General features: G+C 42.5%; 1 long non-coding RNA gene across 2 annotated transcripts in view; it reads right to left on the bottom strand.

The window, feature by feature from the left end:
• LOC130283765 (uncharacterized) overlaps positions 1-12,425 on the bottom strand; it is a 110,716-nt gene that overhangs the window by 64,051 nt on the left and 34,240 nt on the right. The window contains exon 4 of one of the 2 annotated variants that reach the window (XR_008846838.1): positions 10,590-10,758. The exons of the other annotated variant lie outside the window; for it this stretch is intronic. This is a non-coding gene — a long non-coding RNA (uncharacterized LOC130283765). Of the gene's footprint in view, positions 1-10,589; positions 10,759-12,425 lie in introns of those variants that run through there. 2 annotated transcript variants of the gene reach the window in all.

Below are 12,425 nucleotides of genomic sequence, written 5' to 3'. Positions count from 1 at the left end.
TGCATGAGAGAAAGAAGCCACGCCCCTCATCTCCCCCTCCTGAAGCTAGAGCAGGGGGAGAGAGAGGACATCCACAGCTCCTCATCTCCCCTCCCCCTGCTCTGTCTTCTGAGGACGCAGGTCTGCACTGAAAGAAGATAAGAGTGTTACCTGAAGGGGGGGGGGGATAACAAAGTGCACGGGGTGGGGATGTATAGACTGCAGGGGAATAAATCTCAGACTGGGGATGATTTCTATGTGTGAAGGGGGAGGGACTCCTGAATGACACATGCTGGGAGTTGTAGTCCCTGTTATGTGTGTATGCTAGTGTTTCCAAACCAGTGTGTCTCCAGCTGTTAAAACTACAACTCCCAGCATGCCCTGACAGCCTTTGGGCATGCTGGGAGTTGTAGTTTTGCAACAGCTGGAGGCACACTGATTGGGAAACACTGTTCTAGCCTATTCAGTATATTACAAACAAAGTGCATTGTTTCCCAACCAGGGTGTCCTCAGCTGTATCAAAACTACAATTCCCAGCATGGCCGGACAGCTTTTGTCTGTCTGGGCATGCTGGTAGAAGTAGTTTGGCAATACCTGGAGGCACCCTGCTTGGGAAACACTGGTGTATGCCCTATAGAGGTGTGGTGAACTACAATCCCCAGGAGACTACAGAGGCAGCATGCTGGTGTTATACCACAGACTGAAGACTCCTGAATGACACATGCTGGGAGTTGTAGTCCCTTTTGTGTGTGTATGACAGTGTATCCCAACCAGGGCTGATCATATTAGTGTGCTGTGTATAAGGGGGCTGACCAGGGAAAATAGTAGGGTGGGAAAAGGGCGGTACTAAAAAAAAAAAAAATAAGGATCTGCCCCAAACCAGCAAGGCATGTGGCATGCTGAGATTTGTAGTTTTCAGCACAGCAAGAAACAGGAAATAGAAGCAAAGATAGGAAAACAAAGTGGGGGATAAAAAGACAACAAAGAACGGAAATAGAGTAGCCTAAACAAAACAAAACAAATAGGGTAAGTCAAAAACGGAAAAACACGTTGATCACCGGAGTACTCCTTTAAGGAGGTGCTGCTGGTTAAGCCTGGAATGTGAGTGACTGCCACTTTCCAAATTAATGGGTGCTGAGTGTCGACACAAGAAGTCAATACCAGACAAAAGTTTGGTATAAATCTCCTTTTCAGCAGAGGTTTAGCTCACACTGGCTTAGGAGTTGTGTTTTATTTCAGGAAGACAATGGTTTTATATAAGACAATCAAAGGGGAGGTTGTTTATCATATAAAAATCATTGTGTTATCCTTTGATTTGTTAATTAGGTATATACATTCATGCAAGCATTTATTAAAGGGGTACTCCGGTGAAAACCTTTTTTCTTTTAAATCAACTGGTGGCAGAAAGTTAAACATATTTGTAAATTACTTCTATTAAAGAATCTTAATCCTTCCTGTACTTATTTGCTGGTGAATACTACAGAGGAAATTATTTTCTTTTTGGAATGCTCTCTGATGACATCACGAGCACAGTTCTCACTACTGACATTATTATAATAATAATAATAATACTTTGTTTATTGTTGTCCTTAGTGGGATTTGAACCCAAGTCCCCAGCACTGCAAGGCAGCAGTGCTAACCACTGAGCCACCTTGCTGCCCTTAGCATACATCTGCTATGCACGGTTGCTAAAATGGACAGAGATGTCAGCAGAGAGCACTGTGCTCGTGAAGTCATCAGTGTTCCAAAAAGAAAGGAATTTCCTCTGTAGCATTCAGCAGCTAATAAGTACTGGAAGGGTTAAGATTTTTTTAATAGAAGTAATTTACAAATATGTTTAACTTTCTGCCACCAGTTGATTTAAAAGAAAAAAGGTTTTCACCGGAGTACCCCTTTAATGATAGTCATACCGTTATGATAAAAAGTCATATGCCCTTATCAGAAGATTCCAGATGTGTCCGTTATTTTGCACCGATTGCATATTCTTTTGTTATTTCTCCTTTTTGGTAAATCTTCTTTCCTTGCTTCTTTCGGCGTTGTTCCAGAGAGCAGGTTCCATCTTGGTTATGTAGCATAAGCTGATACATTGGGTAAGGGTAATAATGTTTTTCTGCAGCATTAGCAATAACATATAGGTATCGATGTATTGATCAACAATCAGAATCATCATAGTCAACCTCAACACTGCCAGCTCTGAAATAGCATCCCCCTCATCTGACAACCGAGGAAACTTGTTGGGATGTGTCCGTTCAGGACTAGCCTCCCAGACACACTTACCTCTACCTCGTTTTCTAACTGTAACCCAGCTAACTGCCTGACTGTCCTGCCCCTCCGTCCCACTATCCTCCCCCACCTCTACCCCAGAGAGAACTTGCTCAGTGAGCAGGAGACTTTCCAGGTTGTCAATGCGTCTCAGTGTTGCCAGTTGCTCCTCTAGATCCAGGATCTGGGCTTCCAAATGAGCAACTCGCCCAACAATATGCACCTCAAACTGCTGTCCAAGGATTGTATACATTGCATACATTGTGCAAGATGTAAACCGGACTGCATTTTCCAACATGGAGGCCATACTAGTTGTGGGGATTTCCCAGATTAACAGCCAAAAGCAGACAGTAACTATTAGAATTCAATTCTCAGTAGACCTTGTGAGTTTAAAGTCTCTACAGTATAAGGAAAGTAACACAGCGATCTCAAACTGCTGCTTTTAACCCCTTAAGGACCAACACAAATAAACCTGTTCGCCCCTGAAAGACCAGGCCTGTTTTTTTCAAATCGGAGATGTCTGTCTTTATTAGAGAATAACTCTGGTAACGTTTTGCCAATCACGATAATTCTGACATTGTTTTTTTGTCACAAGTCGTCCTTCATGTACATAGTAAAAGTAAGACGATATCATTTGTGTTTTTTTTTTTACAATGCAAAAAATCATGACATTTTTTAAAAAATTACGATTTTTTTGTTATTTTAACACTAATTGGTTGCATATATTTATACTTACTTACCAAATAGTTTATGAAACTTATACTTTCAGATGTCTACTTTATTTTGACAGCATTTTTTTTGTTTTTAATTAACATTTTAAATTAATTAGAAGCCTAACAATTTAACTTGACATTTAGAAAATTTGAAAAGTACATCTTTTTTTTGTGTGTGCTATGCAAGGTTTGCAGACATTTTAAGGTAGTAGAGCATAGGAACACCCCCCCCCCCCCCCCAAATTACCCAATTTTAAAAAATAGACCCCTCAAGGTATTCGCTAGGGGGTACAGTGAGTATTTTAACACCATAGTTTTTGGGCAGGAATTATTACAAAGTCAGTGTTAAAAATTCGAAATTTGCCTTTTTTCACAAATGCATCATTTTTGAGGCATATGTTTTGTACATCACTTCTGATATTGCAAGAAATGCACCCTATATTTAACTGCTCGGCCCGTGTTTGGAAATACCCCCGCTTAGGCCATATTTGGTTTCTTGGCCACGTGGTAGGACCCAGAAGGAGAAGAGCGCCATTTGGCTTTCAGGGCATCATTATATGAATAGTCCCCATTCATACTGCATTTCTGCAGTATCGGTGTCCGTTGTCGTGTCAAAAAAGTGATGCCAATGTATATTGTAGCCGTCTCATTCAGAAATAAACGGAGCTGCTACAGTATACGTCAGCATCACTCTTTTTGACATGATGCTGACGGATACCTCTAACACTGCGGAAACGCAGTATGAACGGGACGCAGTGTAGGGTAACATAGAGCGCATCTGCAGCATATTTCACACCGCGGATGCCCCCGGCAGTCACAAGGGCGAGATCACTGCTGCAGCTGGGTAGCTCAGTGCGTCCGCTCATGACTGCCGGTGGGAAATCCGACGCTATTAGTGGACACACAAAGCTACCCAGCCGCAGCAGGGAGCTCATTATTGTGACTGTTGGCGGGCATGTAATATGCTGGGATGTGCGCCGTGTGATCCTACACATTATACATTTTTATTTTTTACTATATTTATTTAATAAATGTGTTTTTATTTCTTTAAACTTTTTACACTTTTTTTACACTTTTTTTTAAACTTTTTTATTTATTTATTTTTCACACTTTTTTACACTTTTTTATTTATTTATTTTTTTACACTTTTTTTTATACTTCTTGCTTTTATACACTTTTATTTATTTTATTTTATTTTCACTTTTTTTAATGCTTTGGAATACTTAGTATTCCAAAGCATTGCAGATATATGCTGCCTGCTAGTTTTACACTAGCAGGCAGCATATGAGGACGTGCCCCTGGCACGTCCTCATAGGCAATAACCGGGGCAGACCTGGGGGTCCTTGTAAAGACCCCCGGCTGCCCAGGTAAGCAGCAGCACCCCGCGATCGTTGCGGGGTGCTACAGGAGAGAGACAGAGGGAGCCCCCTCCCTCTGTCAAAACTCCTTACAGCTCGTGGTCGCTTCCGACCGCGGCTTTAAGGGTTAAACTGCCGGGGCCGAAGTTGTCTTCGGTCCCGGCAGTGCGGCAGGTCCCCGCCCGCCGGGGATCACACACAGCACCCTGCGATTGCGCTGCAGGGTGCTGCAGGGGTGACAGAGGGAGCTCCCTCTGTCATAACACTTACAGCCCGCGGTCACTTCCGACCGCAGCTGTAAGGGTTAAACTGCCGGGACTTCAGTCCCGGCAGTGCGGCAGGGTCCCGGCTGTGTGTTACAGCCGAGTCCCCACCGCGATCTCGTGGGTGCACTGGGCAGCACCTACGAGAACCATGGACGAGTATACACGTCCTGGTGCGGGAACGTGCATCCGCCCTGGACGTGTATACACGTCCATGGTCGTTAAGGGGTTAAAGGTTTACAACTCCAAGCAACACACAGACAGAGCACGCTCAGAACTGAGTCCCAAACTAAGATTTAAGCACCTGTGTCCAATCTACCCCTCCCCTAGAGGCAGAGAAGAGGGAAAAAAGGCTGTTTAACCACTTAAGGATTTAGGGCGTACCTGTATGCCCTGAGTCCGCTCCCTTTTTATAATGCAGGGCTGCGTCATAGGGCCCGGCCTCTAACAAAGGCCAGGACCCGTGGCTAATAGCGTGCGTCACTGATATAAAATGAAACTAAACTACTCCCGACTAGCTCAGTCGGCTGTTCCTAACCGCCGTGGTGAAATCGCGGCGTTCCGAACAGCTGGAACACACAAGGAGGGTCCCTACCTGCCTCCTGCATGTCCCATCGCTGAATGACTGCTCAGTGCCTGAGATCCAGGCATGAGCAGTTCAGCGGCAGAATCATTGATCAATGTTATCCTATGGGATAACAACGATCAATGTAAAAGATCAGTGTGTGCAGTGTTATAGCTCCCTATGGGAGCTATAACATTGCAAAAAAAGTGGGGGAAAAAGTTAACAAAGATCATTTAACCCCTTCCCTAATAAAAGTTTGAATTGCCCCTTTTCCCATTTAAAAAAACAAAACTGTGTAAATAAAAATAAACATATGTGGTATCACCGGATGCGGAAATGTCCGAATGATAAAAATACATCATTAATTAAATCACACGGTCAATGGCGTTACGCGCAAAAAAAATTGCGTATTTTTTTCCCTTTTTATATCATGAAAAAATTTATAAAAAGCGATCAAAAGGTCTGATCAATAAAAAATGATACGGCTAAAAACTTCAGATGACGGCGCAAAAAATGAGCCCTCATACCGCCCTGTACGCAGAAAAAAAAAAAAGTTATAGGGGTCAGAAGATGACAATTTTAAACGTATAAATTTTCGTGCATGTAGTTATGATTTTTTTCCAGAAGTACGACAAAATCCAACCTATATAAGTAGGGGATCATTTTAATCATATGGACATGCAGAATAAATAAAAGGTGTAATTTTTCCCAAAAAATGTACTGCGTAGAGATGGAAGCCCCCAAAATCACAAAATGGCGTTTTTTCTTCAATTTTGATGCACAATGATTTTTTTTCTGTTTTGCCATAGATTTTTTTGGCTGATGTCATTACAAAGTAGAATGGATGACACAAAAAATAAGCCATCATATGGATTTTTAGGTGCAAAATTGAAAGAATTATGATTTTTTTAAAGGTAAGGAGGAAAAAACGAAAGTGCAAAAACTGAAAAGGGGTTAAGGACAGTGATCCCTCTATGTGCAAAAGTAAGTATTCACACAAGTCACTCCAGCTTCACAGATTCACTTCGCACAGCAGATATCTCTCAGTTTTGCAACTCTCTTTCAAGTGTTTTTCTCAGTAAAATGGAGAGTTAGTCGGGTTTTTTTCAATCCTGGCGCAGACAGAATTTCTGGCGCAATGCGACAGAATCTGGTGCACAACCCGACAAAACATGTTGGGTTTACAATAGTAAATCAGGGCCATTGTGTATATGTATAGTCTCAGCAGTGGATAGCAATGTTTTTTTTTTTTTTTTTTAACAATTAAAGAAAATAAAACAATCAGGCAGCATTTACATTTATTTAACATATCTTAGTAGCATAAATTATTTTGTGACAACCTTATCCCACACCCGCCCCCACCCACTACTGCCCCTAGGGGTAGGGGGGGGGGGAACACATATTAAACAAAAATATTAATAGCTATAACCTGAAAAATTTTTAGAACACCCATTTGGACCAGAGTAGTGCACATCTCTTCTCTTTTTTCCCTATTCCCCTTGACTGATAAAAACTCATAATTTTTTACTTTATTTATCAAATGTATCCGATGTTCTACAGCCGGAAAAGTATTTGATAACCAAACCCTTAAAGGGGTACTCCGCCCCTAGCATCTTATCCCCTATCCAAGGGATAGGGGATAAAATGTTAGATCACCGCGGTCCCGCTGCTGGGGACCCCGGGGATCGCTGCTGCAGCACCCCGCTATCATTACTGCGCAGAGCGAGTTTGCTCTGTGCGTAATGACGGGCGATACAGGGGCCGGAGCAGCGTGACATCATGGCTCCGCCCCTCATGACCGCCACGCCCCCTCCCATAGACTTGTATTGAAGGGGCGGACCGTGATGTCACGAGGGGCGGAGCCGTGACGTAACGATGCTCCGGCCCCTGTATTGCCCCTCATTACGTACAGAGCGATCTCGCTCTGCCCAGTAATGATAGCGGGGTGCTGCAGCAGCGATCCCTGGGGTCCCCAGCAGCGGGACCCCAGCGATCTGACATCTTATCCCCTATCCTTTGTATAGGGGATAAGATGTCTAGGGGCGGAGTACCCCTTTAAAGGACAACTGTAGTGGTACCGTTTTACATATGCCCGTGCCCGGGCCTCAAAGATAAACAATATAAACTCATACATACCTTCCTACGAGCCCCCATTGGTCCGGCACAGGCCTCACGGTCCGGCAGTGCTGACGTCATTCCACTTCCTGGGGACGGGGAAGCCGCAGAGCCGTCGGCGTATCACTGGCCACAGCGATGTCCCGCACCGGCTGGTGATAGGCTGAGCCGACTGTCATGTAAGGAGCTCTAGCCGGCTTCTTACATGACAGTCGGCTCAGCCTATCACCAGCCGGGACGGGACATCGCTGCGGCCGGTGATACGCCGACGGTTCTGCGGCTTCCCTGTCCCCAGGAAGTGGAATGACATCAGCACTGCCGGACCGTGAGGCCTGTGCCGGACCAACGGGGGCTCGTAGGAAGGTATGTATGAGTTTATTTTGTTTATTTTTGAGGCCCGGGCACGGGCATATGTAAAACGGTATCGCTACAGTTGTCCTTTAATATACAGTAAGCAATCTAGCATAAAATAATCATTTCCAGCATAGCTCAACATTATTCCTCAAATTCGATTTATCTCCCAAAATCGCAACCTCTATAATGAAAGGGAGCTCTGTCCCTGTTCTACTGGTAATTTCTTCAAATATTTTCTCCCATTACACTTGTATTACTCTACATTCCCATATGATATGTACAATGTCTGCATTCTGCCCTTGACATCTTGGGCAATCAGCATCTTGCTTATAACCAAATTTCAACAATTCCATTGGGGCCGGCTGCACTTTCCATCTTCCATTGGTAAATCTATTTTCCCTATCTACAGAGACCAAATAAGTGTTTTTAAAAAGACTATGCCAAAACCCCTCATCCTTCTCCCCCAAACATTTACTCCATCTACGGCTCACCCTGTGCCAATTATCTCTCTTTAATTCTTGCAATAACAATTCATAAATTTGTAAAAAAAATTCTTTAAATTTACTAATAAACCAAATAGGTGTTGTTTTGAATTTATTTTTTTATGTGACAAATTCCTTTAAATTTACCCCATACCTTCCTAACCAACTTACAGTGAGTTATATTTTTCTGATCCTCTAAATCCAAATGCCGTAGTTCTAAATATTGTAATGGGGAGGCCCATCTACAGTCGTTACAAGTATTGATGTATTTTAAAAAAAAAACACTATTTTCCCAGTTTTTAATTTTGTTTAAAAGTTGTTTAGCAAAAAAGTATAATTGGAGGTCGAACATTGCCCATCCCCCATTTTCCAACTGATCTGTAAGCGTAGAATATTTTAATCTTGCTCGCTTTCTGCCACAAATAAATTTATTGAAAATTGAATGCATTCTTTTGAACTAGTATTCCGGTGTCCAAATTGGCAAAGTGTTTAAAACAAAGAGAATTTGTGGGAGAATATTCATCTTGATCAAAGTTAGCCTATCTGATATAGAAAAGGGCATTTTAGTCCAAATAGTCAACTTTTTGCTTATACTATTAACTAGCGGCTTCAAATTCAGTCATTTAACAAAAAGTCAACTGGGTTTGATGTGATTTTTATTCCTAAAAACTCCATTGGGTCCTCTTTTGATACCTGCTGTATGGCTATGCCCAAGGGAGGGTCTGCGGAGTTCAACAACAACTGTGAAGACTTGTTCCAATTTATCTGAACTCTCCATTAACTCCCCCCCCCCCAATCTAATTCTTGCCTTGGGGTTCTGATAAAGCAGCTCAATTAACCCCTTTATCCAATAGTCTGTTTTGACCTTAATGACCAAGGCGAATTTTCAAAATCTGACATGCGTCCACTTATTTGGTAATGACTTTGGAACGCTTTCACTTATGAAAGCGATTCTGAGATAGTTTTTTGTGACATATTGTACTTTACATTAGTGGTAAATTTTGATTGATATATTTAGCGTTTAGGTAGGGACTGATCGCTCATGTTGCCATGACCATGGAGGCCAGTGTATGGCCTCCGGATGTCATAGCAACCATCAGAGCCCTGCTTTCACGTTGCAGAGCGCCGATCAGTGACAAAGGGAGTTCCCTCCCTCTGTTACCCTAATAGACGCTGCAGTCTCAGTGACCGCAGCGTCTACAGGGTTAACCCAGGATCTGAGCGCAGCTCCGATCCTGAGTGCCCGCAGGTGGCTTACTCCGATGGGGCCCTCTCACCACCGATTTTATGCTACACTACCTAATGTGGGAAATTTATGTTACACTACCTAATGTGGGGAATTTGTGCTACGCTACCTAATGTGGGGAATTTATGCTACACTACACCTAATGTGGGGAATTTATGATCTCCAAAATTGGGCCGGACTTTCCCAGCTGAGTGCTCTGGCCCCTATCTAGACAAACTGGTCTCAGCATTGATGGACCGCTCAGTCAATTAATGATTGAGGCAAGACATCACAGTGTCAGTGATTGGGTGAGCGGGCTGTCACTGCCAAGGCTAGAATTTCTCAGAAGGTTGGGGCGGTGAACTAAGATGAGAGAGTCGAGCCCCGTTCTGGAGATAAGGGGGATCCCAGTCATTTATATAATGTTATATCACTGTAAGAAGAAAAGTTTTGAATCGACGCCTTTACATTTTAATATTTCACCATTTACAATATGGACAGGAGTTTTTCTTTAAAATGAGCATTTCCTTTATTAACTTCAGCAATGCATGTTTAATGTTAGATTTCTGTAGACTGTATATAAAGGGATTTATCATTGGGATAAGAGTTGTGTATATTATAGTGAAGACTAAGTTTAGAACATCAGAGTAAAATGGTATCAGATACCCTACTAAGGCGGCCCCATAGTAAATAGACACAACAGTGATGTGGGAGGAGCAGGTGGAGGAGGCCTTACTTCTGCTCTCTCTGGACTTCATATTGAAGATGATCAAGAAAATGTTAAAATAAGAAATAAAAGTGCACAACAATGGAACACCGACGAGTAAAAACATTTCCATGCCGGTTATTACAAAAAACATTAGTGTGGCTGTGCAGGTGGTCCTTGTTAGGTCTTTAATATCGCAGAAGAACTGGTGGATGATGTTGGATTGACAGGAGGTCATGTGTAAAACTGAGGTTAAAAACATTAGAGAGTTTATAAAGGCCACTGCCCAAATCCCAATAGTGATCAGGATACAATTTCTCTGACTCAGGATACGATGATAATGTAAGGGGAGGCAGATAGCAACATATCGGTCATAAGCCATAATGAAAAGGAGAATATCTTCAGCAGTCAACACTATAAGTAGAAAGTACAACTGAGTATAACATTGTGAGAAGGAAACAAAGTGATTCCCGGATAATAACATGTGCAGTAATTTAGGAACTGTGATCGATGTAAAGAATATGTCTACAATGGACAAATTACAAATAAAGACATACATTGGTTTATGTAACTGATCATCCAGACATATGGCGGCGATAACGGAAGAATTTACAAGAACTCCGACCAAATATATCAAGAAAAACAATGTGGTAATGAACGGTTTATTCCTTGTCTGTCCAGAAAATGGTAAAATGTAAAAATAGTTCATGGACGTCTCATTCTTCATTATCATTTCCTTCATAGAAGAAACACAAAGTGGAGGAGTTTATCATTTGCATATTTTTCACTTGACTTTTCTAGCTTGTACTTTTTCCCTGAATCCAATATATAATATGACAAATGTATCATATTGTCAAGTTCTGTATATAGATTTGGGGCATTCTTCATTGCAATTTTTTGGGATGTGGCTTCCTAAGCCGCTCATTGAGTGAAGAGAGACTGTGCAAATTTTTTTTTAAAGTCAAAAATAATAAATTCATAAAAAAAACTCATAACATGTCAACAACATTTATTAAATGTTTTAGACACTTTAACTCCAAGCCTAACAAAGTGTCCAAAGTATCCCTTACACATGAAGCCACGCGGCTTTTATACTGAACCACATCCCCTTGTCTGACAAGAATTAATAGTGTATAAAACATATAATTAATATCATGCAAAGCAAATGGGCGATACATAGACGACATCCTGCTTGTGTGGAGGGGTCTGTGCCCTTCTAGACTTCTCTGGATACACCAATGATGACAATTTGGAGTTTATGGATCAAACTGATTATATTGTGAGGCATTATTTGGCTTCACAGCTTATTGGGGATTTTAAACCTGTTACTTTAAACTTTTTACCAGCATCTCTATTCTACACACCTCTAGCTCGTCAATTATGATTTTCCGACAGTAGAGATTGTTAGTGCTAAGAGGACTTTGGAATATATGTGGCAGATAAGAACAGAAAAAAAAAAAAAAAGACTTCTACAATGGGGTTACTACTCTAGGGAACAATTCCTGCAGCACATACAGAAGCCTCTACCAAACAATTTAAATATGCAAACAAAGTAATCACCATTGTTACAAAATACTTTCCTGTATTATTGATCCGATTAGATAATTCAATAACACATATGATTTCCCCCAGTATGTAGACATCTAGTTCTAATTCCCCTGTTTCATATAGATGGCTGACAACAACTGGTTCATAGTGTAATACGAGTAGATGGACCATGGGCACTCAAAAAGTTTTATATCTTAACGCTTTTTATTTTAACCTGTTGGGGTCGTAGAGCGTACCTGTACTTAAGGACGGAGGGTGGACTGGAGGCGTCCTCATACTTAAGGACGGAAGGCGTACCTGTATGCCTTCCGTATTTCCGATCACCGACACTCACTAGGCGGTGATCGGAACGGGATGACTGCTGATATCTTTCAGCAGCCATCCTGGTACATGGCCTAGGGGTGTCGTAAGACCCCCCCCCCCCCCCCCCCATAATGGGAGGGTCTCAGTTCTGACCGGCCAATCATGTTTTTTCCAGGCTAATTGGGCCTTTGGTGCCATGATCCCCTGGAAAATAAGAGTGATCGGTGCTGTCAGGGACAGCGATGATCACCCTGAAGGATAGGAGGAGGTGGCGGGTGCCACCTCCTCCTATCCCCTGCCATTGGTCAATCAGGAGGGTTAAAGTTAAGATCCCTATGCCCACCCATAGAAGCCCGGGCGGAGTGGGGGAGGTTGGAAACTGTCTCGGGGGTGGCGCAGGGGTCTTACCCGTGGCAGGCAGGATGCGGTGGCAGACAGCAGAAGAGTGGCGGTGGCGAAGAATGCTGTGGGCGACAGTGAAGATCATCTTTGGTGAGTGATCTTCACTGTGGCCTGCTAGAAGTCACAAGGGCCAGATGTTACAGAACTACA

The sequence above is a fragment of the Hyla sarda genome, chromosome 8 (assembly GCF_029499605.1).
Source record: "Hyla sarda isolate aHylSar1 chromosome 8, aHylSar1.hap1, whole genome shotgun sequence".
Taxonomy (NCBI): Eukaryota; Metazoa; Chordata; class Amphibia; order Anura; family Hylidae; genus Hyla; species Hyla sarda.
The sequence above is the reverse complement of the archived record's forward strand: the minus strand, read 5'-3'. Positions and strand labels throughout refer to the sequence as shown.